Source organism: Alligator mississippiensis, chromosome 11 (assembly GCF_030867095.1).
Source record: "Alligator mississippiensis isolate rAllMis1 chromosome 11, rAllMis1, whole genome shotgun sequence".
NCBI lineage: Eukaryota > Metazoa > Chordata > Crocodylia > Alligatoridae > Alligator > Alligator mississippiensis.
Window position 1 is genome coordinate 43069509 of NC_081834.1, and position 7393 is coordinate 43076901.

The following is a 7393-nucleotide window of genomic DNA, read 5'->3' on the forward strand; positions in this document are numbered from 1 at the left end:
CTGATCTAGATTTACCAGTGAAGAATCCTGGCCCACTGCCCCACTGTTTGCCTATCATCAGGGCAGGTGTCTTTGTAGGAAGTACTGCCATGCTAGTGCGTATGGCCCAGAGCCAGCAACAGGCTGGGAGGAAGTTATCACCCAGCATGCCATTTCCTAACTCATCTCCACGGCCCCATAGCAAAACAAAATTAATGATATGCTCTGTGCAGAGAGGCAGACACCTTTAGGGATTTGTCTTCATTTTTCAACTCAAATATCTTCTGTTTAATCAGCTTGTTGTAATATCACCTTGTGAAATGTCATTAGCAGAGGGGGCGAGCAGGGACAAGAGTGACTTGCATGCGAAAGATAAAAAAGCCTTTCCAGAGCCTCACAGAACAGAAGAGGCAAGGGTTTGTGGAGAGGATGTGGTTCCTATGTTGCTCCCCTTCCCTATTACCAAGGGTGTCGCCAGAAGGAGCATGTGAACTGGTAGAGTGCCAAAGCAATGCCTGCAAACCTTTGAGCCTTAGGGATCCTGCCCTCCCCCTACAAAAAAAAACACCCTCCAGAAGTTTATGTAGTTTGTAATATTATGACCCCTAAAACAATACACAAGCTCCCACCCCAGGAACTGAATAGCAAATCCCCACCTCTAGCAGCATAGAGCCTGCCACATTTGAGCAGTTGTGTCACTGTCCAGTGGGAAGCGGGCAGTGGTGGGCAAATAAAAGAACCACCCAGCGGCAGCTTAAAGTCGCAAATCACCTCCAAATTGCTACCAAGTATTTGGGAGTTTCAGAGAAAAAAATGTGTCAGCACAGGGGACTAGTATGGGGCCTTTAAATTTAGGCAAGGATACAAGTAGATTGTTTGTTTTTCAATTGTTGCATCCTAAACTAAGGGGCTTACACAAATGTCTACTGTAAAGCACTAATCTTCCATTTGGAGACTATGGTAGGTCTGAAGTATTTCCAATTCAGTAAAGCAAGTATCTGCTGCTTATGCACAGGCCCATCAGTTTTTGGATGGCATCTGCTTTGCTTCCCCTCCCCTCCAGGAAGGATCACAAGAGATTCATTACCTGCATTTTTTCAGTTTCTAGGATCTGTACTAACTACACTCTGTTGTGTGTTGGCCCTGCAGAAATATTCTTTAATTAAGAATTAGCCCAGAAAGATACACATGGAATATGTGAAGATTTCTAGAGATTTTAGAAATACCTCCTATCTGTCACATCTCAATACAAGAGTCATATTATGCATGTTATGCATTTGAACCTAGAGCTGTGCAAAACTTCTTTTTGGCCAAAGAGTACCTTCGGCAACATTGAGATTTATTAACCAGCCGTTTCAATATTGCTGTTAACTTCTTGGAATTTCAACACACACATTTCAGATTAATGAGTTTGCTTCTCATTTGGAAGCTTTTGATTTTATTTAAACAAAACCCTTTAAACTTTTATTTGTTTGGTTGGCTTTTAGACTGTTTGTATTTGACCTAGTTAAAAGACAGAGTAAGCTCTCTTTTGCAATTCACCAACATTTTTGAAAGTTACAGGGACAGGGACGATGAAATTGCCTGCCAACTAGAAGTCAGTTACTTGCACTGCTTTGCTGACAAAGTTATTCAAGAGTCATTAGAAGCATGATCTGAAGACTATATAGCATTTAGGGCATTTGTGTCACCTGCTACAGAAGCTATGATGATCAGATACAAAATCAGAGCCCTAGTTTTACTCCCAGAGTGCATTTGTGAGTCCATATCATGAGGAATGAATAGACACCTAGGTGATGCTACCCTGTAGGAATGGCATTATACAGCTTGGCTGGGCTTCAGAGCCATAAAAAATTGAACTAATTTGAGATCCAAGGGTCTTTCCATAGAATGTCAGATGGTTATCATGGGAAGAGATCTCATGTTGGCTTGAGAAGAGAAAACTCTTCACTGAAACTAGAGAGTGAAGAGGGAAAAGAAATCCCTGGAAACACCAAATCAGATACAGCAATAATCCCATCTTCTTGGGAACTCAAATACCACTGGGATGAAGCATTACATCAGCTCCTAGCTTGATGACAAGAGCCCATGAATGAGACCATCCAAAGATTAAACACAGACAATGTAAGGATTAAATAATTACTTGAGGCTTAATGCAAAGTTTACATAATGTTGCCTACCCTTTCCTTTAGGAGCCCTGCCTACTTTGTCATATTGCAGCTGGAGGACCCCTCTAGCAATGCTCACCACAGGCTACATTAATATGCAGCTAATGGGTAAGTGTGCTGCAGTTCCAGTCAGCTCAGCAGAGGCCAGGGACCTCATCCCATTCCTGTGTGTGACTCTGTAGTCACTACTCCACTCACACTCGTATCCATCACTCCCCTGCTCTCTGTATCTCCCTTCCAGGAAGGATTCCTTAATTCCACCTTGCCCTCTACAACCAGTATACTGTGCAACCTCAAGAGGAGTTATTTCATCCTACTGTACCTCAGTTTCCCCTGCTGCACAGGGAGGCCCAATGTGGCAGTGTTAGGAGTCATTTGGGCTCAAAGTGCTTTCAGCTCCTTAGGAAAGGAGTGTTCTAGGATTTGACATTTCTGGCCCCTGATAATACAAATAAAAAAAAAAAACCCAGCAGTAATTTATTTTCTAAGGAATTTGAATGTGGTGGAGCACCTGTTTGTGAAAGGATTATTTAGGGCTGAGCTATCCACGCCATCAGTGGGCTGCAAGCCATTGTTTCCAATAGCAAGCTGTAAGACCATAGATCATGCTAATAAATGCTAAGGAAACAGTTTTGATTTACCTATGTGAAATGTTGCCCTGGAGTCTTTTAAAACGGCATTATATATAGGCAAATGACTTGTAAATTAGGGCTTTGAGGCTGTATCATTAAGGCCAAGTTTATAAATCCAACTCACTTCCCCTCCTTCCTACTCCCCCAGTTCCCAGCTTGAAGAACCAAACAGGTTCTTGAGGTCTAGGCCTATCTTAAAATCTGGAGACAGACTCTATTCATAGAAGTTGAATCGAGGTGAGACACTGCACAGGTTTAAAGGCCTTCAACCACAGGCCAGGTATTGTGGAGCTGCTGCCCTGCTTGCATCCCATCCCCTTCCTTGCATTTGTATAGCATTAGTCTTCATGGCATTTGTGGGAAAGGAGTGTTTAGCTTCCAGAAGACAGACTAAGATAAGCAGGCATTTAACACCCAAAATCTTCAGAAGTAAAAGGATTCTGGGTGACTCCTCCTATGGGTGCTCAACTGAAGACCACTTAAATGGGCCAGATGTTCAGACAGTGATGAGCTCCTGATCTCTAACAGGTGATCATGACTTAAGCTTGCAAACAGTGAAGCCTCCTCAGCCACCAGGCACCTCTGAAAACTGACCAAAAGTGCCCTGGTATGGTAGTAAGGACATGGAGAAATAGTGCTATAGAAGAACTATTCTCATTTCATAGATGAGGAAACCAATGTTCAGAAATAAGAAGTGATTTGGCCCAAGATCAAACTTCAGGTCAGTGCAAGAGTTAGAAACAGAAGCCAGGACTCCTGGCTGCTCATCTGCTACATTATGCAGATACTGTTTGAACATCTTAAAAATGCTTTTAGGAAGTTAATTGATGGAACCTCACATCACCTCCCTCTCAAGGGGAGGAGAAGGAAGATGGGGAGAAACACTCCACCCCATGGCAGATATTCAGTAAGGAATAACAAAGCTACCCAGAAATCCTATGGACTTATCACCCAAGATAAGAGTTTGGATCTAGGCTCTGACACAGAGTCAAAGGCTCAGCACTAGACTAGCAACCCTCTAGCACAGGCAGGCTGGTTTAGAAAGGTCCCTGAACAGCCATGAGACAGCCCTGGCTTCTAGCCTGAAATCTATCCAGTCGTTGGAAGCAAGTGCTGTGCAAAGCAATGCAGTTTGTCCGCAGCAGCATTCATTCCAGGACACTGGTGCCAAGTGCCATTCTGCCACGCAGCTCCCTGGTGATGCTATCTGTGCTTGGCTCCTTAGATCCCAGTAGCTGAAGGTCTGTTTTAAAAATGTTCTGCTTCAATATATTTTTAATGAGCACTGGAGTCCTCTGAGGGGGGAAAGAACAGATGAAGAGTCATTGTGGAAAGCTGCACGGAAGATGCCTGCCCAGTGCAGAAAAGCATTTATACAAGCAAAATGTGCTGCTTGGGTGCATTAAAGAGTAGAGAGAAAAATAAGATAGGAAATATTATACCATTATTAGCTGTAATGTCAAAGCTTCTGCTGCAGGTTTCTGGGTCCAGCTTTGACGACATCAGTGCACGGCAGATGGCTGTGGATAAAGGGCACCCAGGATGGTTAGCAGTCCCAGGTACAAATGAGCATTTTCAGTAATTAGGGTTACAGGACTAAGAGGAGAATGGATCTCATGCATCAGGGTGGAAAAGAAAACTACAAGACAAGACTCAGAAGAAAACTACTTGCCTATCACAACATTGCATTATGGAGCTCGGCAAAGGGAATCTTCGCTTTAAAATAAAAGCCATTGGGCACTGAAGAGTGATAGGATAGGGGCAGGAAAGGGGCTTTAGATCTGTAGGATGCACCATTCTGGAAGTCAGCTGTGCTAACAGGAGTTACTTAGGGGAAATGCACGTTTGATCCCTGGGAAGGAAAAAACAGGCCTTTTGCTGAAGGTTAGAAGGGTCCCAAATCTGGAGGAACCCAAGCTGTGAGTGAAGGTGACTCTCACATATAAGCCATGGATGGGAAGGGGTGACACCCACCAAGGAAGCCCATTTTATCCCATTCAGAACTGAACAGATTAACTTTCCCCATGCCCCAAAATGAGATTCTAGAGGATTTTCCATCAGAATTGATGAAGTTTAATGGAACAACAGTGAACAAGAACCTAGTCATTAGCCTGTTGCTCAGGGCACTCACCTATTATGGAACAGGCTCTGGGGTCGAGACCTTGGTCTTCAGCAGCCATAGCAGGGGCATGGATTCAAGTCTCCCCACCAGTGGCCCTGACTGCCACACCACTTGGCTCTCAGGCACTTCAGGCAGGAATCCCACCCTGGAGCTGAGCAGCGTTTCCCAGAGATCTTGTTAAGCCAGCACTCTCTCACAAGAATGAGGAGTGGTCATATTCATGGATTCAGCATTTTCCAACCTGCATTGAAGAGGTCAACCCCTTAGAAGAGTGAGGTTGCAGGCAGGAACCCCCTCACCAACAGAAACAGCTCCAGGTAGCTAACAAGCACACAGGATGGAAGATCACCCCCAGGAGCGGAGCTGCGCACCCCTCCTCCCCACCTAATTCTCTTAGATCCTGCATGGCCCACACTCCCATTTCCTCCAGGCACTTGCTATAAAGTCACACAAGACAATTCATTCGCAGTACAGATAGGAACTGCTCCTCAGTTTTTCCATGACAATGACTGGGATGGAGGTCCAGGCCATATAATGGCATTCGGGACTATCCCTAGCTCAGAGAGATTGCAGCATCCAGCTACTGCCTGTTTTGCCAGGATGTCCTGACCACCACATCTGGCCAGGACTGTCAGACTTAAAATAGCTGTAGCAGTATTTAGTTTTCCTTCAACACCAAAAGCCATCAATCCTATTGCTCCAGAAGCTCTCTTACCTTTCCAGAAAGTCCAGAGTGTCTTATCAAAGCAGGAGCCAGCCTCTGACCAACACCTTCACCCAAAACGTTTGCCTCATCTCCTGAAGACAGCTTGCCGCTTAGCACCCACCTCCTTCAATATTGTACTCCCTGGATTGAGCTAAGGCTGAGTCTCCAAACCCCACCCAGATCCCAGCTCTCTCTGAGGATTAATGGTTCGTTAGAGCGAGTTGCTTAAAGTCCCCCTTCCCACTCTGTTCGTTTTGTCACATTTTTTCTCCCTACCTTTAGGGGTAAACAGAGAAAAAGAGTTTGCCAAGAACTTGTCAGTGGCTTGATTTATGTCAAATGGTGAAGTCCTGGTTACTCTGTAACCACTGGAGACCTTTAGGGTCTGCATGGAGAAAAGGTCCTTTATACAGATACAAACCAAGCTTCTCTCCTGCCCAGGTTAAGGCTGGACTATCTGCTCCCTCCTACTGTATTTAAGCCTGTGGTTGTCCCCAGCTTGGTGATGTACCTCAGAACTTTTCCAGGTCCCCTTTCACTTAACAGTGCTTTATTCTTTTCCCTTTGGTTGCACTCCCCTCTCCTCTATATCCTCTTTTCCTGCTTCTTTCCAGGCTCACCTGAAAGATCCTGGTTTAGTTCAGAGAAGAGAATCCCTCCACACTACTGAACCCATGATCTCCTCATCACACAGCAGTACTGGGTTTTCAATTAGGCAGACAGCCAAAACAAGGAAATCTTTGTCTACAAGCAATGGCTACAGGAGATTTGCCTACTACTATCTCCTGCATAACATACCGCTGACTTCCTCTGCCAAGGAGTTCTTCCACACTAGTAATCCAGTTTCCATGTACACAGCCTCCTTTCCTTGTTTTCTTGAGCCAAGTCTTTCACTGGCAAGATCCCAGATGCTAATGCACCATGGATTGTGCACTAGTATTTGGGAGCTTCCTGTATCCACTGGAAGCAAGTGCTGTGCAAAGCAATGAAGTTAGTTCGCAGCGGCATTCATACCAGGACACTGGTGCTAAGTGCCATTCTGTCATGCAGCTCCTCACTTTTACTATCTTGCCCCTCTGGCCAGGACTTAGAAATAGGCTAATGGCTGCTGCCAAACAGTTTTAAACACAGCAAAGCCACACAAGACAGTGTGACACCCTGCTGCCCTTGCTACAATTGCTCCCACTCACTGGTTGTTGCTGGGGCTGCATGACCCCTGCCTGACTGAAGGGAAAGTTGGGATTTATTTTCTCCCAAAGATCAAACAGACTCTGTCGAATCCTGGAATCAATCTCCACGATCAATCCTAGAATCGATCTTCATAAATGGCCCTTCTTCCTCTGTTCAGTGCTGAGCCTCTAGCTTCTGAAAGCTGCTTGGAACCAGTGCCATGAGGAAGAGAGCAGGAAGAAGTCAAAAGAGCCATCAGCAGGGAGAGGTTGTGGTGCCAGGTTGGCACAAATTAAAGATCCATCACTGCACTCAGCAAGGGCAGGCCTAATTAGGCATTAAATGGAAACAGCTGGGAATACGAGTTGTGGGGCCAGAGAGAGGCGTAAGCAAGCCTCCTTGACTTTGTAGGATTCTGGGCTGTTCCAAGAGCTGAAACAGTCCTCAACATAAACTAGAGCAGCTTCCAGGGTGCTCTAATATTCAGTAGCCTCTCAGGAGCTACACTAAGGCATGGAGCCACCCATCATCTCCAAAAGGGGCGCCTGTTCCCCACCACATCTCCTTCAACCTCTCAACCCTGCTCTCTCTCGCTTCCAGTCACGCGCTCTACACG

General features: G+C 45.4%; 1 long non-coding RNA gene across 1 annotated transcript; it reads right to left on the reverse strand.

Annotated features, from left to right (window-relative positions):
- Positions 1-1385: 1385 nt before the first annotated feature.
- LOC132244021 (uncharacterized) lies at positions 1386-6005 on the reverse strand. The gene is made up of 4 exons (XR_009455648.1): positions 5617-6005; positions 4911-5142; positions 4222-4299; positions 1386-4074 (listed from the first exon to the last, which is right to left on the reverse strand). It is a non-coding gene; the product is annotated as an uncharacterized LOC132244021 (long non-coding RNA).
- Positions 6006-7393: the final 1388 nt, after the last annotated feature.